Consider the following 26,138-nt stretch of genomic DNA (forward strand, 5'->3'; position numbering starts at 1 on the left):
CAGGCTGAGGTGGTGGCACAGCCGGCCGCCGGAAGTGAACCCCGAGCTCTGCGTAGCTAGCGGGCCGGAAGCTCCGCCCCCGGGGCGGTGCTGTGCGCGCGGCGGGAGCGGCCAGGGGGTGGGGGCGATGATGGAGGAGGAGGAGGAGGAGGTGGGGAGAGGAGGGCGTTGTGGCCGGTGTTTGGCTGCGACGCCTGCGTTTGTGATGGCGTTTCCTCAGGGAGCTTCGCTGGGAGAGGGCTGCTGCTCAAGTTCGGAGAGGGCCTGGCGACGGAAAGGGCCGCAGCCCAGGAGTGGTCCTCAGGGCGGGCTCTCCAGAGGCAGCTGGTGCGCCTGGTGAGGAGGTTGTTGCTTTTGGTTTGTTTTCTCAGATTCCGTCGGACCGTACCGGGTCGTGCGGGAAGGGCCGGCGGGGTGCTGGGCGGTACCTGGGCTGCGCTGGGACGTGGTGGCTGTGTTGGAGGCCTCCGGGTGTCGGCGGCGCAGGTCTCTCCCCAGTGTGTTCTGCTTTGAGGCTAACACAGCCTGCCTGTTGACAGCAAGAAGTGTTGTAAACTGAGCGTGCAAATGCCGTGGTACTGTTAAGCTGTAGTTCATTTTTAAACTCGACAGGTGATTTGGGTAATCGCTTGTGACATCGTTTTTCTAATGATTAAAACCCTCACTTCTTTCAGATAGTCTTAAAATCTGCACATATCACTTGGACTGGAATTTGAATCTAGGTTTTATGGAGACTTAGAGTTCTTAATAATTTATGAAGTGGATTTTAACTGCTTTGTTTATTGTTATTTGTAGATTTATCTACCACTATGGAGTATAATTTAAATACAAATATTGATATATTCTGTCAATGAACCCACATTGCTCTGAGGAAATCTCACCATCCCAGTTGTTTGCTACTGTGCTTGAGGGTTTTGAAGCCCAGATTGCCGGCCTGGTGAAGATGTTTCTGGTGGAGGTATCCCGGTATAAGCTCTGCCAGTTCACAAGCAGCATCAAAAGTATAATCATGACATACCCGGCTTATATGTGTGAAACTGATACAGCATCAAATTCTAAGCTGTCCTAAAACTGACCAAAATGAAAATGAATCATGTAGCATGGGAGATGAAGCTAGCCAAGAAAATAAGAAAATTGAAGAAAATTTTGCAAGAAGTGTCTCTTATTGCCTGTGTATCAGATGCTTCAAAATGGGTCCTCACTATTGCAACATGAGCCCAAATGGTCAGAGCAGTACCTCTTATGCTTCTCACTTTTGTGAACACCTTGTTTGGAGCAGCAGCACTTTATTTGCAGCTTGAGGAGCGGTATTCTGCACTGCCAACTGCTATTTCAAATGCCCAGTCTGTGCATCTTGGCCTCTGCTGTGTTTCCAGTGTTACAACTTGGACCTTAGCTGGGGAGATAAAAACATCTCAAGCTGAAGCAAGGTGTAAAAATCAAAAAGCAGAAGAAAGCTGGATTTGATGGTAAAGGGGTAGCTCATTCTGTGCAAGATGTTTGAGCTTTAAAGTTGGGTTTTGAGAGAAGGCAGTGTTTCTACAGTGTGCAACATAGCACTGAAGTCAAAAGATGCTCAGAAAATCCATGAAAATGTTCATTATGTCGATTGTGGCTTTAAGTGCATTTATTTTTGCATGGCTGAGTGGGGCTTAATGGAGAATCATTTAAAATCACAGAAAGGATAAAAGAAACCTGAGTGCCTCATCAGTGAAAGTGTTTTTATGTCAGGGAGTGCCTGGAAAGTGCACAGAAACTGACAGCAGAGGAAGCCTTATCTCTTTAAGCACACAACATGTTCACCGTCTTTTGAAACTGAGCAGGTAAGAAATCCTCTTGTAGTTTGCCTTTATCAGAATGTGTTTAAATGTCTGCCCAGTGATTTTACCAGTAAGTCAAATTTTATTCTCATACAGTTGCCTCAGCTACAGATGCATCTGTGCGTTTATTTGCTTGGTGCAAAATTTACTAGAGTGTTTCAGCATGATCTGTAAATGCTGTCAGTTAAGTATCTTCATACTGGTTTAAACAAAGAAAATATGAGAATGGCAAAAATTCTAATAAGCATTGTTCATTTTTTGGTGATGTTAATTCTGCAAAATTGTGTCTCATTTTATATTGAGGGTTCTGACTATTTCTAGGAGTAGTTGACCATCATATTCTAATAATTTCAATATTATTAGCTTTTTAATGGCTCTCTAACATTACTGTGAAGGTACTTCTATCACGGTTAATGCTTTTTATCTCTTTAAGTTTTGTGACACTGCTAATAGCTAAATATTGCCTCCATTTATAAATGGGGGACCTTGGCAAAGTAACATAATCTGCGTCTCTCAAATCACAAAAGGACATAATTCCAGGGCTGTTCTCCTTTGCACTGCCTACAGATATTGAGTTTGTACCAATTATACTTTATTTAAGCAAGGAGGAAACACCATTAAAATGTTTCTCATACTGGTTGCAACTGTTTTGTCTTTGGTAAAGGCATGCATTTAGTGCTTACCTTGAAGACTGGGTAAACTCTTGAAAGATATGTTTATGAAGGTAGCCTGGGCATTTTTCTGTTGAACCAGTCAGTGTTTTAGGCGATTGCAGTGACTGATTTTGGCAAGGTTTCCGTGGTTGCTACTGCTCATACAGACCAATCTTGTTTTCTGGGCTGAACTATTGGTTTGGTTCTGATTGCTCAGTAAAGCCAGTGCAAAGCCAGGCGATTTATGTGAAATAAGATGATGGCTCGCAGGAGCACTCTGGAGTTTGTGGCAGAGCTCAGATAAGAAAACAGGCAATGTTAAGAGTGTTAGGAATGTGGAATTACAGGGCTTCCCGTCACTGTAGCCAGGCTGGGCATTGCATCTGTGTTGCAGTGTAGGTTTTGAAGGGTTTAGGTTAGATTGTACTGTGCAGTCTAATTTTAAAATCTTTGGGATAGGTGGGATTCTGAGCTTTTACTCTTCAAAAGGGCAGGAGATGAAATTTTCATAGGTTATTGCAGAAATTCTGCAGGGAAAGGAACTAAAGAAAGGGTCAGTTTTAGAGCAACGACATGCAGTGTCTTGGCTTCATTGCATACAACTGTAAGCTGGCAACAAGGCTGTAGTCCAGTCTTAACTTTTTTGCTAAGAGGTTGGGAAGCAGAGCACATAAAAAGACAGCTGAAATTCACGCTATTTCAAAATAGAGATGACCACAGCAGTGAAAAAGGTTTATGAATGCTTATACAAACAATGTCTTCGTAAGTGAAATGGAAACCGTTTTGTATTGGCAAATTATAACTGGTGTCTGGAATGAATAATTTGTTTCCTTTTTTTTTGGGGGGTGGGGTGGGGGAGATCAAGAATCTATTTCCCTTATAACTGTAGTGAGAAAGCAATCTGGGATGAGGTTTTCTGGGATCCTCTTCTGATAATTCTCATCATGTCTTGGTAGAGTGAATTTTTGAAGATTATAATTTACTGGTCACTGTTAGGTTAACACATTCAGAAAGGTTGCTTAATTTTAGCTTCCTATTGAAAAATGTAGTAGGTTAAATACTTGATAGCTTTTTAAACTATTGGTAGTATGATGGAACTGTGAATGTTTTATATTTGTTTTTAATGTTTGCATTTTTGCAATAAATGTGAGCAAAGGAAGCCCTTCTAAATGTCTGTTTAACGTTGTGTTAATTTCTGTGTGTTTCTGAGGTGGAGAAGAAACATGAAAGAAATTGAGTACTCTTCAGTTTGCTAGTATTTTTCAGGTGTTTTATTCCTTTGAAAGGTGTTTTACCATAGCATTACAAAGAACTGTTGTCTGCCAATTTATTATGCTTTTGAAGCTGGTACAATGGGTATGGGAGCCTTCCTGCTTGCTATGGGAATAGTTTTGGAAATAACTTTTAACTGCATATTCCTTAGCATCAAGCTTGTGTTTAATTTAGTTTCAAGTTTTAGCTGTAATTGCTAACATTATTTGCTACAGTGTGCTTTATAACTTTGAACCTACATGAAAACCTAACCTGCTCAGTGGGAAAAAATGTGCAAATTGCTAAAATACTTTGGAGTACCTTTAAGTTTCTTCTTAATTTCTTATGTAGGACAAAGATACTGATCTGTCATGCTGAGAGATTCTTGTATGCAGTTATGCAATGTTATCTGTTGTTTACTTGTATAAATTAAAGCAGTTGTCGATATTTGTGTAGACTGTATAGTGACTATTTACCATCTGCATCAGGGATAAAGAGGCAAAAGGTCTGAACGACTGATCATGCTGCCTGTCATTATTTTTGGTCTTTGAATCTTAAACCTTAAAGAACAGTCCAGAAGTTGCTGTAAAGCGATTTTATATTAAAACCTTTACAGGAAAGGGATAGTGGTCTTGACTTCCATTGAACAGAAATCCTTTATGCAAAACCTCAACCTGCAGGCAGTACTTTCTCCAGACCAAATTTAGACAGATTTACTGTCTAATTTAGGAGATGGAAGAAAATTTACAACAAGTGTATCGCATCTCACCAGTAAATCCTTTAAAGCTTGGCTATTTTGATGTTTCCCAATTGTCCTTTCAATATTGTTCATAGGCTCTATAATTCATATCAAAATAATTCCACTGCAAGTATGTATTTTGTGGGCTCATTTTAAATTGTGGTTTGAAATCTTTGAGAACTGCTCGTTATCCTTTATGTTGTTGTGCTGTTTTGACACTGTGGGAGATGAGTGCGTTGATCATCCTTAGAGGTGAGCTAACCTTGCTTTTGGTCAAACTGCGCCTTCAATTAATAGTTGCTCTTTTTTCTGAAATACTGTGTATTTCAGCCAAATGCAGCCTCATTACTTAAATAAGCACAAACCACTTTAAAACTACACAGGAGTTAAGTTTGAACTTTTAGTAATTGTTTAAAATGTAGAAATGTCTTGGTCTTAATGGATTTAATTTGATTTTAACCCATTATATCAAACTCTGTGACTTTTTATACAGCAAAGGAATGAATCGAGGTCTACAGGCATCTGTACAGCCATGGTTACAATTTCAAACCGTATCCATGCACTGAATGTGAGAGATGAGATGTTTTTTCCAAACAGAGGTGTATTTTTGGCTATGGTGTTGTTTTGGGTTGTTTTTTTTTGTTGTTGTTCTGTTTTTTATTCCCCTTGCTCCTTCAATAGGTGTTGGCATTTTGGTTGGGGTTTTTTTGGGTTGGGTTTTTTTTTTTTTTCTGGGTTTTTTTTTTAACTGCTGACTTTATGAAGTGTAACAAATGCTTTGTAAATGCTAAAAGCATGTACAGGACTTCTGATTAAACATTTTGCTTCTGTCTGCTTTTATCAAGCGAAGGTGAATTTCCCAGTGCTAAATATTTGGGTAATGCAAGTCTATGTACTGGTAAATTTGTTGTAATTGGTGGAAGAAGGCTTTAAGATTTATTAAGCTAGAGTAAAACTGTGTGTTGAAGGGGGAGAAGAGGATTAGGGACTTACAGTTTGCTTGAAGGCACTAAACAAGAATCCCTATCTTCAAAGGCTAATGGTGGCAGTGAGATGTAGCATTGAGCTGGCAGCTCAGCAGCTATTAACTAGGTAGAGGAGAGAAGACAACAAGGACACAGTGCAGGAAATCTAGGTGCATGATAGCATGCTTGGGGCTTGGATACTTTTTGTTTATTTGAGTTTCTGATGGATTTACTTTAGCAACTGATAATTGCTTGGTTGGATAACAAGTTGCCTGGTAGTTTAAGAAGAAATTCTTCTTTGTTAAGTTAGTAGCAGCAAGTTTATTTTCCTTCACCAGTCTTGCTCCATCTTACTGAGTGGCAGCTTTATTTTCATCTGCAATAGCAGAGATTCTTGCTTCTTACAAGGAAGACTCTCTATTACCTAACAGATTTTTTTTTTTTTTGTTATGAAACTACTGGGCCCTGGGAGGAATACTTTACTGCATAAAACGTTAAACTGAAGGATGCTTCTTGTCTGAAACTTTTCTGACTTTAGCTTTATGTCAGTGTTACTGGAATAGCACCGAAAGTGTGATACTCTGAATGATGGCAGGCCAGGTTCAATCTACAACTTAGATCTTTGTTGACCAAGAGTTTGGTTTCTTTCTGATTCTTTTGTAGACAGTTAATAATGTCAAAAATGCACGTTGTAGTTCATGCTGTTAGCAGTCTCAATTCCTCTGACCTTGACCTACAAAGTCCCAGACTTGTGGTTAGAGCAGAGCTATGTGGAGGGACTTGTCTCTGCATCTCTGATTTCTATCTGCTGTCTTCAGTTAATCTCATTAATTGAAGCAGGCTGAATATCACAGGGAAGTATGTAGCAGCCTATCAATCAATATATATTTACTTTAGTTCCATCACATAAGCAATACTTAGGCTAACTTAAATACTTCTACAATCCTAAAGCAACTTTCAAAGGACCCTATCCAGCTTTGTATCTTGAAGAGTGAACAAAAGGAGGGGAGCTGTACACGTTTATACCATCAAATTTGATTTTTTGTAACTTACCTTTTAATAGTGGTAGAGGCTATATGTCACTAGCAGCAGTTATTCTTCATGCTGGTATATGCTTTCCCCAAGACTTGTTAAAGGAGACCCCTTCTTCTGAAAACAGAAATTAAATGAATTCATGACATATGCCTGCATTTCTCACGTTTCCTCTATGTTTTAACAGCTTACTTCATATTTAGTGTTATAAAATCATACTGCCTTTTTTTTTTTCCCCACTAACCTAGAAGCTCTCTTTGTTACCAGTGTTGTTTGGTTAAATATGCAGTTTTCACTTGCTCTTCTGTCTTGCTTTTCTGTTTTTGTTTAAACTGTAATTTCTCATGTTTCTTTGCCTCCAGCTGATGCTTGTTTAAGAACAGATCAAGCAAAATGGTTCTTCTACCAATTTTCTAGAATGCATATGGGGGAGAACTTTCCGTTCATAATGTTTTTAATTGGAACTGGTACAACCATGGATAACTTTTATTTAAGAAGGCGTAATAGTCCATGGCTTGCAGGAAAGACCTAGGCATTTTTTGTATGGTATCTTCTGTTAGAATAGATAAAAGGCACACTCCTGATGCAAAAGTCTGTGGAGATTTGGCCTTTTCGCAGCCTCCAAAAAATGCAGTGAGCAGTGAAGATAACTTACTGCAGGAAGCTAATTGTGACAAATTACAAATTGCAAGATTTGGGCCAGAAAAACCCCATGTAGTACTACAGGCTTGGGCCAGAACAACACCATGCAGTGCTACAGGCTTGGAGAAGAGTGGCTGGAAAGCTGCTCTGTGGAAAAGAACCTGGGAATGCTGAGTGACAGCTCAACATGGGCAGCTTGTGCCCAGGCAGCCAGGAAGGCCAACAACATCTTGGCCTGTATCAGCACCAGTGTGGCCAGCAGGGCCACGGCAGTGGTTATCCCCCTGTACTGGTTACTGGTGAGGCCTCACCTCGAATCCTGTGTTCAGCTCTGGGCCCTCACTGCAAGAAAGACATTAAGGTGCTGGAGCAGGTCCAGAGAAGGGCAATGGAACTGGTGAAGGGTCTGAAAAGCAAGTCTTATTAGGAGCAGCTGAGGGAACTGGGGTTTAGTCTGGAGGCTTAGCTTAGCTGGAAGGCTCAGCAGGGACCTCATCACTCTTTACAACTACCTCAAAGGAGGTTGTAGTGAGGTGAGTGTTGGTCCCTTCTCCCAAGTAACAAGTAATAGGACAAGCGATAACAGCCTTAAGCTGCACTAGGGAAGGTTCAGATTGGGTATTAGGAAAAATTTCTTTATAGCGAGAGTAATCAGGTATTGGAACAGGCTGCCCAGGGTAGTGTTGGAATCACTGTCCCTGCTCCCTCAAAAACCACGTCGATGAAGCCCTTAGTGATATGGTTTACTGGTGGTCTTGGCAGTCCTGGGGTAGTGGTTGGACTTAATGATCTTAAAGGTCTTTTCCAGCCAGCTGATTCTATGAGTTTAAGGGAGGCAGGGACAGGAACTAAGAAAACTTGCCAGTTTTCATTGGTACCTGGCTGCAAAAGTTTTTAATTCTTTCTTTTAAAAAAAAAAAAAAAATGGATATTGGATACTAAAGATTATTGTGGCTGGAAAACTTGTGAGAAGTTGCTGGAGGACATGATGAGGAGATGAACTCAAGCAGAATTTGGCATGGTAAGAAAAATGCTATTGGACAGGCCGTGGTCAGCAGTGAAGAAAATAGTGAGGAGTCTCAGAGAATTAAAATAACTTGGGCAAAAGGGTGGCCTGAAGTGGACAGAACGGATCTAGAGCCTCAGGCATGTGAACCAGAATTAAAATGATAGGGTACACAATAACTTCTATGTACTATTACTGTCATTATTCAAATGGAAATTAATTCAAGCATCAGAGTTTTCTGCAAAGGTTTCAGCAGTGCCAGTTACCCCCAATATAATTCCCCATTATGCAATCTGGAAAGCATGTTTTAACTTCTTACGTACTTTGTTTCAAAAAAATAAATCCTAAAACATGTTAAAACCCCCCAACCAAATAAAGAGAAAACTCAACAAGCCTAACACCCACAGAAATTCAAGATAACTCGCAGTAAAGGATGCAAAGTCACTCATTGTGTGTGTGGGCAGGTACACTTGCAAAATCTTCAGTCGCTTGACTTGACTGTATATGCATATTTTTTCCCCGACATGATCCTTCTAAAATTCAGTGTATAGAAGGGGTAGTGCTTCATTAGCCTTGGTTTATTGTTCAGTGAGCATGGAGTATATACACAACACACAATGAAATAAAGGTTACCAAGGCAACTTTAATTTTGGCAATTACTAATTTTTCTGTCTCGCCTTAGCAACCTTAATGAGCTGGAATTTTGTTTTGTTTTTTAATACAGGATTTATTTTGTGTTGTGAGAAATATATTAGGGATCTACATTAACATACTAAAATAAATTCCTGAAAATGCCATAATTATATAGCAGTATGTGCTGTATGCTTTTAGCAGCTAGGCTGTGAGACCATACAATACATTGGTATATGTAAGTTCACTTATTTCTTCCTTAGGTCCTGTGACATCTAGACCCACTTGCTTCAGCTCCATTGTGACATCCTAACATACATTGTGTTGATGGTGACTTATTGACCGCTGAACTATGCTGGAGAAGCTGGTGTACACTGTACAGAGGGTTGGGTAAGTATTTGTTTATTCACAATGCTATCTTGAACGTACCATCTCAAAAAGCTACAAGACGCTTAGGTTTGGGGTTTTTTTTTTAATCTGTAAATGGTCATAAAATTGGCAGTTATCCTCCCTTTTCCCCCAGTCACTGGAGGCTCCATAAGCCAGCAGCATTTGTAATCTTGACGCTGTGCCATCATATTAAAAAGAATTGGCAATTTAATAAATCAGGCTTGATAACTCTGGGTAAGGAAAAAATCCTTATTTTTTTCTTCCTGTAAATGGCAGTGTGCTGAAATGTCTTACATTACCAAGTTCTTGTGGGGAGCATTTGATACATACTGCTTAAATTGATGGATTTTACAAGTGATCTTCAGAGTTGATGCAACTGTTTTGAGATCGATTCATTATATAACAATTAACATCAGCTTTGGGGAGTGTGGGGGTGGAAAGGAGGGTTCTTGGTGCTTTGTTGCTGAAATAATTACCTCATAAAAAAACAGTAATATCCAAACTCTGTCAGGACCAAAAAGATTGAGTCAAATTAAGTGATTCCATGTAAATAATATTTTCAATAGATGGAAGTATTCTGCTTACTCTGACACAAATGCTAGCTATCTTCTCAGTCGTCTAATGGGCTTATTTAATTTTTCCTAATCTTACCAAACATACTATATATTTAAATGTGTATGCAGCAGTGTGGGTTTTTTAAAGCTTATATTTTACATTGGAAATGGTTGTAATTTCTTGATATTAGTCTTAACAATGTAATTTAGAATCTTATGCTATTTTTACAACAGAATGAGAAAGGAAACTTATTAGGTCAGGAATATCCAAATATTAAAAATTAATCAATTCCTTGCAACGTAATAGCTATATTATGCAAATATGTTCCTTGTTCTTCATCTACATGTATAATGGTCATAGGAAGTTTAGGAAACTTGGACAACTATTTAAAATGTGGACTGTTAGATAAAGCTTTTGCATGATGAAATCATTGTAATCTGATGAAACCAGTGGGTTCAGCGCAAATGAGATACCTGAAAATCATATTTCTCCTTCCTGCTTTGTCACTTTTAAGAAACAGGGATATTCATTGTGGCAGCAAGTGTGTCAAACACAGGAGCGATTTTCCAAATGCTGCCATTTTTATCATTATAATCTGTGCATATTTAATTTTGTTTTTCTTTGTGCTGGGCAGCACTGGGGCAATTTTATAATGAAAGTGCGCATTCAAGAATGATAATCTGTTCTAAGGTGTGTGTGAATGGCAGCTAAACATTGCAGTATGTCATATACCTGTTCATTGTATTTACGTGTCCAAAAGTGAAACAGAGCAGTTCTTTCTTCAACATTACCTATATGCAACAACTTGGATCTAATTCGGAACTGTAGTTCTAAAAACCAAAACCAAACCACACAACCAAAACCAACCAAAATAAACTCCAACCCAAATAAATGGCTTGTCTAGCTCTTTTGAGAAGCTGTTGTTTTGCCCTTAGTGTGTGTTTCACATACATAACAGAGGATGATCAACAAGGCTTTTTTTCCTATATTAGTGGACTGAATTATATGGGTTATGCTATTTCAAAAGTCCCTCTACAACTTTGTCTTTCACCTAGAAGTATCTTATCTCAAATTCTGAAGTCTTTCAGTCACTGATGGTAATGTAAAATACTGGTCAGTACAGTATTTTGGATTTCTTTTTGAATTAGTGTACTTCTTTCTTAATTGGCCATCAAGAGAAGACTTGAAAGAGCATATGGAAAATTGCTAAACTTCTACAGCCTTTCTGTTTTCCTTTTGGGATCAAGTATTCAAAGCCAGATGAGTAGACATCACAAACAAATCCATCAGAAAAAAAAAACTCAACAAAAAAATGAAAGAGAGGAAAGAAGGCTGAGGATAATTCTGTGTGCTTCAACACAAAAACAGCTAGAAGAATTTTGGTTAATGTACATGCATTGCCTACAGGAGGGTACGACCTATACATGGCAAAACTTGCCATTTTGCTTGTTATGCTCCAAATACCTCTGTAGCTATTCATTGCAGAACAATTGATAATGTAGCACATGTATATTTATTACTTAATTTTACCAGAAAGCTGCAGACATAGAGCCTGAACAAAAATGAGCTTCCCTATTCAAAGAGGTGTCTTCTTGATTTGTGAAAGTTGCAGTCTTTTGAATAAAGTAAGCTGATCCAAAAGGTGCTTCTAAAGGCTTTCTCTTAAGTTTTGTTACAAGCAATGATAAAAGGAGAGCCACTGAGATGTGCTCTTTAAAGAGCCAAGAGGTGCTCTGTGAGGCTTCTTGAAATTCTGTATGTAAACTAGATGAAAAAATTGTGGCAGGGTACAGCTTCCTTTGCACTCGTGGCTGCATTTATAAGAGGTGTATTTATTGAAGCACCAATCTTATCAGTTAATACAAAATTCTACTTATCTGTAGATGTAAGAGTTAACGCTAAGTCTTTGTCTGACCTCAAGTGCATCCTCTCTTCGAAAGAAAACTTGAGATGGCATTTGATGCTTTCCTGTTATTCAGAAAAGTGGGTTTATTTTCCTTTGAGAGTAAAGATAGAAATCTCTGGTAGCCACCCATCCACAAGTGGACATCATACAATATTCTAACAATAGCTTTTCTAGTATTTAGGTAGAGAGCTTGGTGTGCATTCTGTTTTTCTAGGTTTCTTCCAAGTGTCTGAGTTTGGTTTTGGGCATTTTCTTTCTTAGTTGTTATTTATGGCCATACATATGTGTGTTACATTATGAGAAAACATTTTCACAATTGACACCTTCAGTTTAAGTAATCACTTTCTGACTTTTACAGTCGTGTATTTAATTAATTCAAATTGTCAAAAGTTTTTTTCCCCAAATATCTTCTTTACCCTGCTGTTTTCTAAGACTGAAGTAATTGTCTATATTGAATCTAGATTTCCTGGTTTGTGGTTGTAATTGCTCATGTGGAAAGAAGTAAATACATGTTTTACTAGCTTGCTGAAATTGCTGTAATAAAGAAAAAAAAAGAGTAGTCAAAGGCCTGATCACTGATAAGTGAACTAGCAGCTTGGCAAGTAAGTAGGGAGTAGACCAACATGCTGATGGTGCATGTAGGCAGCTGGTTTTTGTTTTGTATTAAATTAAGTAGTCAGTTAACAAGCCTTGTCACAGTCAAAGCACAGTTCAGTCATCACAGATTCACAAAGCAGGTAGACAAGTTGCTTCCATGTTCACAGTGAGGTATTTTGAAATAACTTGTCTCAGTTATAAAGAAGTTGAAGATCAAGGTTAAGCATTTTACATCTTTTTATCATTACAACAGTTATTTTCAAACCAGTGGAGTACGGTGATCCCATTTTAGTCTGAGATTATATACGAAATGCGTCATTATCTGATGAACGTGTGACCTGTGTGTTTCAGAAGCGTTTATGGACTAGTTCTCTGGGAGCTCTCCCTGGAATGATGCTTGTAAATTACTGCAAAGATTGAAAACTTACTTCAACTTTTCTTACCTAGTTCTGTCTTGAGTTTTGCTGTGCTATCTGTACAGCAAATCAAAGCTTATGTTAACATTGTTTCTTTTTTATAGCCTCTTCAAAGGGCAAACTAATGAAAGTAGCAGTTAGCCCTAATACCATCCTGTGGCTTTTATTTCTTCCCACTAAGGGCCCTGACCCTGTAGCAGAACAGAATCTGCTGCAGATTGTACCCAGTTCAGTGTTCTGTCCTACAGTTTAGGTTAATAGCTGATGGCAGAACAGCCTGAAGAGAATGTTGCTGTGTTGACTCTGAGTGCAGTCTGTGCTGCTGTACAGGACTCCAGAATGCCAAAGTAAGAAGCCTCAGTTTCTTTCCTCTCAGAAATGTCTCCAATTATGCCTAGATTAACAGACTCATTTGGGAAATATATTTTAATGTCTAATGATACTTTAAAATTAAAACTTAAAAAAAATGCCTTTAAACAAGAAAAGATCTGCTGTCACAAGGTTGAGATATCAGAGAAGTGTAGGTAATGGTAGTCGGACAACATAATTTCTTGGCTGTCTTGTGGTGCCTTTACTGTTTGCTTTGGCTTTCCCCAGGAGAGGGCAGCAAATGAACAACGTCGCACTTGGCTTTTACTTTTCAAGTGCCTTTTCAGTGTTCCTCTTTGATTATAACCCGCAGTGTACTGATGTTAAAAGTTTAAAATTATGATTTCTACCTAATTTGTTTGCTACAAGGGTAGCTGGAATATATGGATTGGAAGTCTTCATCATTTTCAGTATTAGGCAGTAGAATTTATTTAGTAAAATCAAGTTCAAGTTTATAAAGAAGGTAGTTCTAAATGAAGGCTTAAGATTTTTATGAGTGTGGCATTAGGTGTGTATATATTTTAAAGGATAAAATAGTCAAACAGTTGGATCCAATGACAATTATTAGTTAATGTCACCCAAGTCTTGCTTAACACGTTTCAAATTTTTATTTTCTGTATTTCAATTTAAATTAATATAATATTCCAATGCAAAATAATGTTGTTATAACCATTTTTCTCCCATCAGAAAATAAAACTGAGAATACAGTAATTATAGTGATGGGTTTAATTCACATATAATTAATGTGTTAATGTACAAAGATGGCTTGTGCACTCTGATGACAGTGCATGCACATTAAAGGCCTCAGTTCACAGAGAGTAGTAGTAATACTAAACAATATAACCAATTTTTATTCTTACTTCAGCAACAAAGTGCAGGTTTAGAAACTAAAACTTTATGGAAGCATACCATATTACTGATTGAGAGTATGGGATGTTTTTTTCATGACTGTATGGGAAAATGCTGATTAACACCTAATTTTGAATTTCTTGAAAGTGTGTGGCCATAATTTTGTTAGAGATCAAGTAGTTAGCAAGAAGTGACAGAGAGGGGGCAGTCTAACCTTTTCACTGAGTTTTAACCAATGTAAAGTTCATGTAAATATAAAGTTCATATAAAGAAGGGAAAATCATAGAGGCATCTGTGAATATCAGCTGTCTATAATCAATGTTCAAAAGTGAACTGGGAAGAATGCAGCTGATTCCTGACTAAAGTGATGTATTGGTAGTCTTATCCAATTGCTTCATTAAAATCATAAGTGTTACAATGCATGTGGGACCTGTATGGAGCCTAAAAGTTGATCAAGAGCATGCAAGACACTTCAGGCTTAACAGGTCATAATTTCTCACTTTCTCAGATGGACCTTATTTATATCTGAAGAATGGAAGGTTAAACTATCAATATTACAAATTCCAGGTTCCTTTGAACTTCGGCTTCTTAACCTTAGAAGACTGAAGCAAGCCTCCTAGTTACAGAATATTCTTTCTTTTCTCCTTAAAGAAAAAAGAATGCATCAGTATTTGTGGGGAGTTTGCACCACAAGCACTGCATAAGATAGGCACTGCTGGCAACCATTTCAAAATTCTGAAATTTGCATCTAAAGCAAAGTTAAATGTGCTGGAAACAGGCAGCTGTGCTCACACTTTTCTATAAAGTAGTAATTCAAATAGCTAAAAAATCCAAATAGCTCTGCTTTTCTACAAAGCATTTAAACCTCTAACAAAGGAAATTGTGAAAGACATCTCCTGTAAATGCATAAAAAAGTAGTTTTAATTCTGATTTCAATGAGTAGAAATGGTAACAAAGACAATTTTCCTAGACTGTGAGTTGGTATGTTATACCTTTGAACTGCTGTACTTATACTGGATTCACAAAGATATTACAGTAATTAGCCTTTGCATTTTCAGTCTCTCCTAGCTCTGAAAAAGTTCTGTCTGTCTTGTAGGAGTTTAGAATCTAGCTCTCTATTTTATTTTATTTTATTTTATTTTATTTTATTTTATTTTATTTTATTTTATTTTATTTTATTTTATTTTATTTTATTTTATTTTATTTTATTTTATTTTATTTTATTTTATTTTATTTTTTATTTTAATGTGTTTTTCCTCTTGAAAGAGGAAAATATTTAAGAAAGAGGGGAAAAAAGTACTACAAAGAGTTATTCAGAGAGGCACAACTTGCCTTTCAGAGTTGGCTTTCATCTTGAAGCTTGCTGTTAAAATCCTAGAGTTTTCCATATAGGCCCTTGGTTATACAGAGATCACTGTTTCAGCTTTCTCACCTTCTGTGCATCGAACACGTCAACAACTCCCCTGTGTACTTAAGTTCCCTCATGTAAATTAAGGGCTTTTATTCTTTGGGTAATGTAAGCTCTGCTGCAAGAAAGTGTTAATCCACACAAATATCTGAGGATTACATCCCTTTTTCATCTTTCTTGTTTTGAATACTGTTGCATAAATTAACAGCTGTATAATTCACTCTTAATTTAAAATTAACAAGAATACTTTTATCAATAGAAGTCTTGAGTATAATATAAACCAATTTCATTGCTTTCTGAAATACTTTGTTTTCAAAATATCAGAACTTTAATTACCTTCATAGCATATGACGAAAATAGCTGTGTTTTCATTAGAGAATGTTTAAAGAGCGATTAATCCTGTTTGTTACATCTAACATGTGAATGTAGTACATGTGTTTGGAAATAGTATTTACTTAGTAATTAATTATTTACAGGTATGACTCAAAATGACATTGTTTCCTTTTGCTGAGTGCTGATCGATAATCTGGGTAGAAATCTAAGCACCTCTTAAATCTGCTATAGTTGACTTCCACAGGACAAAGATTTTAATGTTCTCCAATGCTTACATTTCTACCTTTGAAGATACTGTGTGTTGAAGATGTGACTTTACAGTATTAGACTTGTGTTTGAATTTGTGAACAGCCAGTGCTTGCTCTGTTGTTTCTGAGTTGTGAGGAGCTTGAAGTGCTTAAGACATAGAATACCTCAAAACAATTTAACTCTAATCATGGTGTGGGGAAGAATCTGGAAAATCAAGGAACTTGGAACATCAGATCTGTGATCTGTGTAGTACTTATCAAATGCTTTACAGTTGTGCTCCCTAGGAATCCTCTCTTTGTATGTAAATGCACATAATTTTCATACACATTATTTTTAATTTTAAATAAATTCCACTTGCAGGCCTGGAAGAGTAGCAGATCACCTGGTGGAGAAGATAGAATCTGTCTTTTTTAATTCAGACAAAAAAAATCTAGAAAACATAGGTAGACCATTCAAGCATCAAGATACAACAATCGAGTATGATCATCTTGCATTGTGCAGTATTGGTTGCTAGTAAATTGCCTTAACACAGCAAAATATGTAATTCTGAGAATGTAAATAAGTAATTAAAAGATAATAAAATAGTAACTGAAGTATTTGATCGAGACAGGTCTGATAGGAATCTGTGCTGTCATTTCTCCTTTAGTGATACCAATCTTTCTGAACTAACTGCCTTAAATACTTATAATAAAAGGCATTAAAAGTTTTAATTAACGCATTAACCAAGAAATGTCATCCCTTCAGGCCACTTTACACAGGAAGAATAGATGGTGGTTTTCCAGATGTGACAAGGTTCATTTCCTTTCTGACAGGAAGTGTTCTTACAGTTAGTCCTGTTGAAACACATGGGAATGCATCCTGGCCTCAAAGCCTTTCACTGCCAGCACTGTGAGCATGAAACAAGACTAAAGAACTTCCTGATACAGCAGATGCAGGTTGATTACATGTATGTCTTCCTTATGTTACCACTCAGGAGGGACAAAAAGTGCCATGGAGTTGGAATATTGAATACTGTGTAGGAGTGATTCTTTTGTGACGTAATAAGGATTTCTACAGAGAAGGGGTATTTTTTACCTGTTGGTAGTTCTCCCTCTCACACTGAATATGCAAACATCAAACATGCAATCTGATTTAGCAAAACAGGCAGTTTTTTAACTGAAGTGTGGTTTTTTTACGGCATTCAGAGATGTTGATCTTTAAGGATGTGTTTGACCCTGGCTCGAGATTTATATTCAGAAGACACCAATTTAAAGGTATAGATACTGCAAAGACAAGGACAGCTGATGCCCATGGCTTGTTAACAAAAAAAGATGACTTTGCTAGTTCAGAGGCTTGTAGACTTCAACCACTTTGTAAGTTTTATTTCTGTACTGCTACTCTGTGGCCAGGAAAAAGTAAGAATGTCTTCTCAAAACTTTTTAAATCAACTTGCACACATTGGCATGTTTCATGGTTTTTAATATCGTGGATTATTGTTTGTCCAGCTTGGCTACATTCCATTTCATTTTCTGGAAAGCTTCCTGCTTCATGTTTCTGTTTTAAAGTTGAATGTTGAACCTCTATCAAAGGGCCAGTCTGTCTGTGACTGATGCTCTGGGGTTCTTTCTGTCTCAGTCAAGTGATCTGTTTATATAGACTCTGCATTGCCATAGTTATATTAAGTCCATCATTCTGCCAAAAAAGCAACTTGCATTAGAAATTCTGAATTATACAGAGGAATGTACTTTGTAGCAGTGTCTGCTTGAAACTGTTGGATCTGCTCCATCTTGTTGGTATTTAAAAGTAAAGCTTTCTCCTTTCTTCTGAGCATTTTACAGGAATAGAAAATAAGTTTAACTGAATGAATAGGATGGGAATATGCTATGTTGCCTTAACGGCCTTCGGAAACCTGCTACTTGATGTGTGCAGTGAGTGGGTGGATGGAACAGTAGGGAGTCAATTAGATGCTTATGATAATACTTAAATAAGTTGTTGAGATCCTCCTGTAGGATCTGACAGCAGTGAATAGGGAATATCCACCTTTGTCCACGCTGGCAAAATTAGCTTTTCAGCGAGTTGAAGAAGTTAAATATGCTTGCAGTGGTTTGGCAGGAGGGCAGCACTCTGACACTTGAGTGATATGGGTGGTGCTGCATCACGCAGCACTGGAGCCATGGCATCACACAAGACGGCAGAGGAGTGTAGGCAGATGTCTGGCAGGAAACATAGGTGTGAAGGGGGCTGATAGACATCTTACGCTACTGAGACAGATGGCTCTCAATCCCTGTGGCAGCAAGTATGTCATGTCTTCAAAGACAGACATTTGCTCTATTAAATATTCCTAGCTTATGGAGAAGGCAACTGACAGGGCTTCAAAAGGTACAGGAAAAGGAGAGTGAGAGCCAAAGAAGAGAGAACCAACTTCTCATAGGGGGCTGGCCTAGGTAGTGTGTATGGGCACTGTTAATGATGTTCAGGTACATAAGTAGGCAAGTGACTAAAACTATGCAAAATAAGTTAAACTTTTGCAAAAAAATGAAGGCAATAAGTCACTGTCTAGAAGAGGGATTGCAAATCCAGAACTGTCTCCTATTCCTTGCTCTGCCGCTGATCTGCTACATAACCTACAGCAAACACATGTAATGAGTTTTAGAAAGCTGCTTATTACCGATGGAAAATGTGATTTATTATCTAGCTATCAAACCATTGATAACTGCTCCTGAAAATCTCATCAGGCTCTTCCTGTTTGCTTCCCCACTGACAACTGGGAGTAAACAGAAAAAGTGCTTTGATTTCTACATCATGCTGACTATGCAGTGGTCACTCAATGTGATATCCCCTGCAAAACACTTAGAAGATAACACTAATAAAACTATAGCTGGAGATGTAATAGTGTTGGCATGAAATGCTGCCTTGAGGAGAGTTATTTCTATTCCAGGGTTGGTGTTAAGATTTTGTTTCTTAAAATATGTTCTCTAAAATGTATTTACTTGTTGGTTTTGAGTTTTATTTTTGGCTGCAAAAATGAAAATAGGTTTGCCTATTTGGGGGTCTGACTATATGACCTCCCAAGATCCCATTCAGCCTTAACCATTTTGTGATTCCATTTCATTTTTTTTAGCTTGTGGTTTCTTTCTAGGTAGGTTCCTTTCAGGTTCTTTGCTGTAAGGCTAATACTTCACCATTTTCATGCATCAGAAAAATATGAAGATAAATATTGTAAATTAGAAATCATCAGTGGGAGTGTAGATGGAAGGGGAGGCTAGTCCTTTTAAGAATGTACCTCTTGGTGCTTTTGTTATTAGAAGTAATTGTTTTCCTGTGTTACTGTTATCCTTGTTGTCTTCACAGAAAATTCTTTGGGTGTTTTCTTCATTAAGTTAAAATGACTTTCCTTTAGCATTATTCTGTTGCTGCTTGGAAATTTCCTGTTCTACTACATTTCCCCATTCTGGGGAATCTTTTTGTTTGTTTTTAACTGGTGACATAGGGCATGCTGAAAGTTGTCCCTCTGAACTTCAATTCAGGAAAAAAAAAAAACAAAACTAAATTTGGAAATGGTTCTGGCTGTTTTTTCTTGATTAGACTTCTGATGGAAGCCAAATTTATATGCAGTAGGTCTCCTACTGGTAAAACAGTGTGACATTTAACTGCCTAGACCATTATCTGAGATCATGCTTCATTAGCAACAAGATCATGGGAAAGATGAGTTGTGGCTTGGGGGATGTGCTGTAAATACTAATCCACTAACATTTTTGAATTTCCCACACATACTTTATTTTCCCATGGAAGATACTATATCTTTAATATTTGCTTTCTATTTCTTGGTAGGTGAGAAGGCTTTCAAGTGTGAGATTTGCTCTTATACCTTCATCGATGCAAGCTCCCTGCAGCAGTGTTTCTGAATATGCGCTAGTGAGAAGCCCTGCAAATGCTGACTGTTCATATAGGTGGAGTCAATCCCTCTGTCAGGCAAATTCTGTAAATCTGATGGCTTTTAAAAAGCAACAGTAAAACCCCCACCCTAAATTCACACATTTAAATATATTCCTATTGGGAGCTTGTCTCTAAGAAGGCTTTTTATTTAAAGGGGTTGCTTTCTGTCCCCTCCTTACAACTCTGTCTGTATATAACTACTGCAAAGACTGTCCTAGAAGATGTATGGAACACTGATGTGGAACACAGGTGGGGCTGTTCAGCCTGGAGAAGGCTGCATGGAGACCTCATAGCAGCCCTCCAGTACCTGAAGGGGGCCTATAGGGATGCTGCAGAGGGACTCTTCGTCAGGGACTGTAGTGACAGGACAAGGGGTAATGGGTTAAAACTTAAACAGGGGAAGTTTAGATTGGATGTAAGGAAGAAGTTCTTTCCTGTTAGGGTGGTGAGGCACTGGAATGGGTTGCCCAGGGAGGTTGTGAATGCTCCATCCCTGGTGGCGTTCAAGGCCAGGTTGGATGAAGCCTTGGGGTGCATGGTTTAGTGTGAGGTGTCCCTGGCCATGGCAGGGGGTTGGAACTAGGTGATCTTAAGGTCTTTCCCAACCCTAACTATTCTATGAGTCTATAAATACAAAAATACACAGTAGAAGGCAGCAATAGTATCTGTGTCTGTATGTGCAGGGGTACTGGGACAAATAGTAGTGACTTGCATAAAAGCAAAAATGTGTTCATTCACTTACTGTATGTTCTAATTTGCTTTATAAGGTGCACCATGCTGCTTTTTCACAGTGATTCGGTTGTAATGTTTCGATCCCACCCTCCTGCTCCTGCCAACTGAGGAAATGCTTGCATTTCTGATACTGCTGATACTTTTCATTTTGCAGTGCTGGCAGCATGTGTCATGTGATGAGTGGGAGCATTATCTAGTCTTAGTAAAGCCTAAGTACATGTTGAAAGTATGTACTTAGCAGCCTTAGAGGCTGTTTAAATGTTAACTTCTTATGTCTTTAAACTCTGTACACTGAATAATGTACTGTTTGCTTTGGGGTTTTTTAAACTCAAAAGGTTTAAACTAAGATAAGCTAATGTTCACACGTCACTTCTTTAATTTTCTTTTCATTGAGAGTTTTTAAGTGTGCAGTATTGGAATAACAAGGAAAAATAGTTTTTCCTAATTTTGGTTGCAGATGTGTAAAAATGTAGAATTGGAAACATCTAAATGCTGTAACAAATGAGGGAAGTTTGTAAAATTGAATGGCCGCTTGTTAGAAAGACAAATATTTGTTTGCAGATATTTACTTCTAAGAAGTATCATAATTCATGAGCAGGAGAAAATAGTGGTTAAAAAACTTGAGGGGTATGTTAGCAGTGAAGTCCACAGAGTAGAGAGTGGAACAGTGATAGCCTATTACTCTTTATGCATTACTGTAGTTGGCATAGGAAATACAGTTTCCTCTCCTATCAGAAAGCTTTAGTTATAGGATACAGCTAAGCCTGATAGGGGCTGTAATTAAGTAAGTTCTGTAGTGCTAAAAATCTGGTTTTTAATAAACCGTTCTAATACCTGTCATAGTATTTTATCTCTTTTTGCAGTATTACTTTACAAACGTTTTTCATTTACTTGTAATAAGCCAGCCTTTCTTGCAGGGCTCAAAGATTTTGTTGCTTGCAAATTACCAATGTGCCTCCTTCCACCAGCCTGCTTTGCTCCCTTAGATGCACATTAGCTATCATAATGTAAATACTTGCACGCTTAACTTTTGCTGCAGAACTAATTCCATTTGAAGTTCATATAACTGTTCTTTAATAAATTAAAAATGATAGTCCTATGAAATCAGGAAGTGAATGCTTTAACCAATGTCTGAAAGTACTGGTTTCTTGTATGCGAAATCTCTACTTACGAAACATTTAGTTGCTGTGTGCATAATGGTCCATACATAAATAGTTTGGTTGTTTGAAATTACCACTTGTGAAACAGTTTGCCTGAACTGGGTAAATACAGTTAAGTTTGGGGTTTTTTTCTTAAGTAATCTATTTCGGGTCTGTACCAGATTTTTAAGCACGCTAGGATATAACGCACTCTGTTTCAGAATTGTATCAAAAGTACAACAGAATGTAAGAATACTAAAGAAGAAGGGGAAAGAAAAAACCCCAACCCTTTTCCAGTCCCTAAGCATATACTTTACACTCACACAGAACCCCTTGACTGATTCAGTGGGCTGTATTCAACAGTGAGGTGTAAAGGGTAGAAATCACATGCAGACCTGAGTGTAAACAAGACTAAGGATGGCATAACTGCAGTGGTGAAATATACAGAAAAGTGTAATCTCTAAACTTTCCCAATATTCTAATTTAGTTTGTGAATAAATACATATTGTTTACTGTTATTCAGTCGGAAAAAAGTTTTATTCAGGCTCTCACCTTGTGCTTTACGTTCATTGGATATATTGAGTGAAAAAATACAGTGAAATCTCCAGTGGAAACTGATCATCAAAATCTAGGATTACAGTGAAATTTTGAAGTGCATCCCTCTGTATCAATATGTGTATGTATTTGTGTGTATATGTATAATGAACTCAAGACTTAAAATGTGTATGTAACTAGGGCTGTTCGCAGCAGTCTTTTTACTTTAAGGCTTTGTCTTACCAAGAGCTTAGAGCTATGTAGAATAAGAGACCTAAATCTGCTTGGGATATCTGTCTTGCTCAGTGACATGGAAGAGTCAAATAATTCCTTTTGATGGTACAGAATCCGACAGGCTCACATTTTTCGTAGTTTTGCTGTCAAAGACTACAAGAGGATTTCCTTAAAGTTCTGTGTTCCTGATTATGACAGGGAGAGTTCTGTGCTACTTTAATAAGAATATATGGGAAAATATTTCATCATTTGTGTAAATCTTACCTTGAAACCACAGGTTTTTCTATGTCTATGTAGTAAAATAGTTTCTTACATGCCAGATAGCAAAAAAACGTAATTGGTTTACATGTAAGGGGAAAGGAGGGTTAGCGTATCCTTTTTTGATGTAGTGTACTTTAAGAAAGTCTAGAGTCTTTTGCTTGTTGCATTCATACAAATACCACCATCACCTGAGTACCAAAACCCTGAACACAGGAAACCCATCAACATTTGCAGCACCAACCTTGAGTTTTTTAAGCTGGTATGGTATATGCATTGTGAAGTCTAAGAATTAATTTTAGCCAAGTTAGTTGTTTAATCTGACCTCTTTGTGGACCCGCTTCTATACTCAGGGGAGAATGGTGGGCATTCCCACAAGACATCTTAATATCATATGAGACATTAGTTAAATGTGTGGTCTAATTCGCCCCTATTAGGGTTACTTACTGCCTGCCTACAGTTAACATTACAGAGGAAATCTAGAGTAGACACCCGTTGGCAACATTATGCAGGATGAATCCTCTTGTAGGTGGTGGTTTTAATTTCCTAGCTCATAGGGCTGCAAACAGTTGTTGCCAAAATAAACAGATCCTCAGTATCTGTTTAAGGAAAGCCTTATGTTCAAGGAAGCTGCCATTACAAATTGGTAAGTTTTGAAATACGATTGTTTGATGTTAGGTAACAAGTGCTGAGACTAACCCGCAAGTCTCAGTTCTCTTACAGCCTGTATACAGCTGTATTCTAGGTTGGCCTTGTATGAAGTAACTGCCAAAATGTAAAGATTTAGGTTCTGTATTTGCTATTCGCTGAATGTGAAAGAACTGAGGTTTTGATTAGGATCAGGTGATAATTCTACTGTCTCGGGGCAGAATTTAGACCCATAGTAAGTATGTAGCAGACCTCACATTTTAATATAGAATGAATCATGGACAGTATTGCTGTTATGGTTACATTCTTTGATTTGAAGTATGTCCCTGTCATAATGCAAACCAAGTGGGTTGAAATGACAAATGAAAGGTAGAAGTTTTTGGTATATTCAGACTGGTTTGCAGCTTTCATGACACTGAGCTGGAATTATATGCAGATACACATGCACACGCAAATGTGTGCTTATCTGGTACGTGGGGCTGAATGCTGGTGCAATACCACCATCCATACATTAAGGATGTACATGCATATAAGGTCCTGTTAAAAGGTAAATTGGGGCACTTGTCTTTATAGGAGTTTAGGTACCTATTGCATGTATGAAGGTTTTATTTTTGAAGAGTAGATACATCCACATTTGCACAACTGAAAGTGAAGTAGAAACACTGCTGGAAACATGGTGCAGGCTCCACTAATTTACTCCAGTGGTAGGAAAAAAAACAGTGAAAGGTGTTACCTTGCTTGAAATGACAAAGAGACGTATTTTAGGTCTAGAAACCGTCACTTGGGCATACAGCTAGCTGTAAGTGAAATCACTGAGCTATGGCTCAGGAGGGCTGTGTTCTGATCTGGCTTCTGCCACTAGACAGACTCATACCCTCACCTCTTGTCTGGCTATTTTGGATTTCTGAACACTCTGAATACAAACTGCCAGCCTGTGCTTGTGCTGGGCTCACTGCTACTGATAGTACTAATGACTGATACGTTTTTAATTTGTTACAGCATTCAGAAGAGGAGCTTGGACCTTCACATGTGTTGACATCACACTGGTGAGGTGTGGGTTTTGCTGCTATTCTTCTGAGAAACAACTTCTCCAAATAAAAACACATTAAGAAACATCACCTAGGTTCAAGAACTTTCTTAACCAGCTCCCAGCTCACTTTTACCCTCAAATCACTTCCTGTGGAAAATTAGGTTCTTCATGCTTAAACTTCCACCAGGGCATCCCTGCGAGTAAGGAAGCTGTTGGCATTGTCACACTTCTGTGCTGAAAGCCAGGGGTTGTCTGGAAGAAGGGAAGAAAGTCCTTTTACGGCAATTAAAAGCACTTAGAATGGTCTTCCTAAAATCCTTCTGTGTATTTTGGGGCAGGTGGAAACTCCAGTGTGCTGAGAGGAGTGTGAAGATTTGTGTTGCACAAAGGTGGACATGTTGATTTTTTTTGTTCTGGTTACCTGTTGCTGATATATTCTGCTTACTTACAAATGAAGAGTTTGACATCTGAAGGCAGAATCTGTTGAAATGTACCAAAGCTGACAGTGAATTCTACTGGTTGTTTCTGTACTACATCTCTTATTTTTGATACAGGTCTCTACATAAATTATGTATTTTAAAATATATAGAAACATATATACAAATAAATTATTCAAAAAAATCTACTGATGCTGTAAGACTCAATGTGGTAAAAAAAATCCTGAAATTCCTTCGTATTTATTTATTTTATAACAAAATGTGTCTATTATCATAGGCTGGCTCATTGTTGAAGTAAAAATATAAACTATTGAAATATGACATCACATAAACTGTACCCTATTCAGCCAAATAGATATTGCTTACTTTAGAATATCAAATTAGAAGAATGTTATACTTTCTGATTTTAGCCTGTTAGAGGACTGATTTTTCTCTATGACAACACATTTATTCTTTGACTATGGTGGTTTTGTAGAGTCTGTTATCAGCTATAAATGTTGCTCAGAAAATGTAACTGTTGCTAAAAATAAAAAAACTAGTATCAGAACTTCCTACCAGACAGAAGCAAGTAGTGACTGAAGTGCATATACACTGTTCTCTTAAACACAATTGTGAAGAATATGCTGCTTCAACAGGATTAAAGTTTCCTTCCAGGTAAGTTGTAGATTTCTTGATTTACAGGAAAATGTTACTGAAAGAGTTATGTGGAGAGTAGCTACTGGCAAATTGTAGGTAGAATCTTTATTAAAGAATTGAAGATAAATTAATTTTCAGAGAAGAAAATTCTTACAGTGTTAGAAACTGATGGTCATCACAGACCTCATCTTCCTGTTATACAGTTGGAAAAGGAGAGGTTAGAAATGCATACCTAAACAGAAACACTTGGTGCTTCTTCATCTGGAAGTATAATAGTTTGATATCAACAACTGAGGATGTCCTTAATGCAATTTACATTGCAGGATTTTAACTTGTTTGTACAGCAGTGTGATGGTTGTTTAACTTGAAATGGCTTGAATGGTTAAGTACTTATTTAAAACAACAGCAGTGCTTTACTTTGAAGGATTCCAGCAGCTTTTCATTAACTCTGCACTGGGGGAATACTTTGATCCTTGTTGATAGGCCCAGAGGATGAGTTAATGTGTTGGTTGTTTAATAGCATTTAGCAGTAGCATAAGATGTAAAGTACAAGGGGATGTAGGTATGTGGAATTTAATTAACCAAACTGGAATTCAGCCGAAACCGAATCAGATCGACAGCCCCAATCTTGCAAAAAGCACAAGGGGACTTGTAATAGTTGGTAAGTGAACTGAGCTTTCATTTTGATGTCACCTTGACAACTGTGGTATAAGCAATATAGTACCTACTTTTCTAGGGAATTTATTCAGTAATGTCATGAAGGAT

At 37.7% G+C, this 26,138-nt stretch overlaps 1 long non-coding RNA gene across 2 annotated transcripts; it reads left to right on the forward strand.

Moving 5' to 3' along the window:
• Positions 1–156: 156 nt before the first annotated feature.
• LOC136008343 (uncharacterized) lies at positions 157–25,454 on the forward strand. 2 transcript variants are annotated; one of them, XR_010610066.1, is made up of 4 exons: positions 157–344; positions 796–1,823; positions 9,002–9,128; positions 24,270–25,454. It is a non-coding gene; the product is annotated as an uncharacterized LOC136008343 (long non-coding RNA). The 2 variants fall into 2 exon arrangements; XR_010610065.1 differs by having other exon boundaries at positions 157–336.
• The last annotated feature ends 684 nt before the right edge of the window (positions 25,455–26,138 follow it).

Source organism: Lathamus discolor, chromosome 2 (genome assembly GCF_037157495.1).
Source record: "Lathamus discolor isolate bLatDis1 chromosome 2, bLatDis1.hap1, whole genome shotgun sequence".
Classification (NCBI taxonomy): domain Eukaryota; kingdom Metazoa; phylum Chordata; class Aves; order Psittaciformes; family Psittacidae; genus Lathamus; species Lathamus discolor.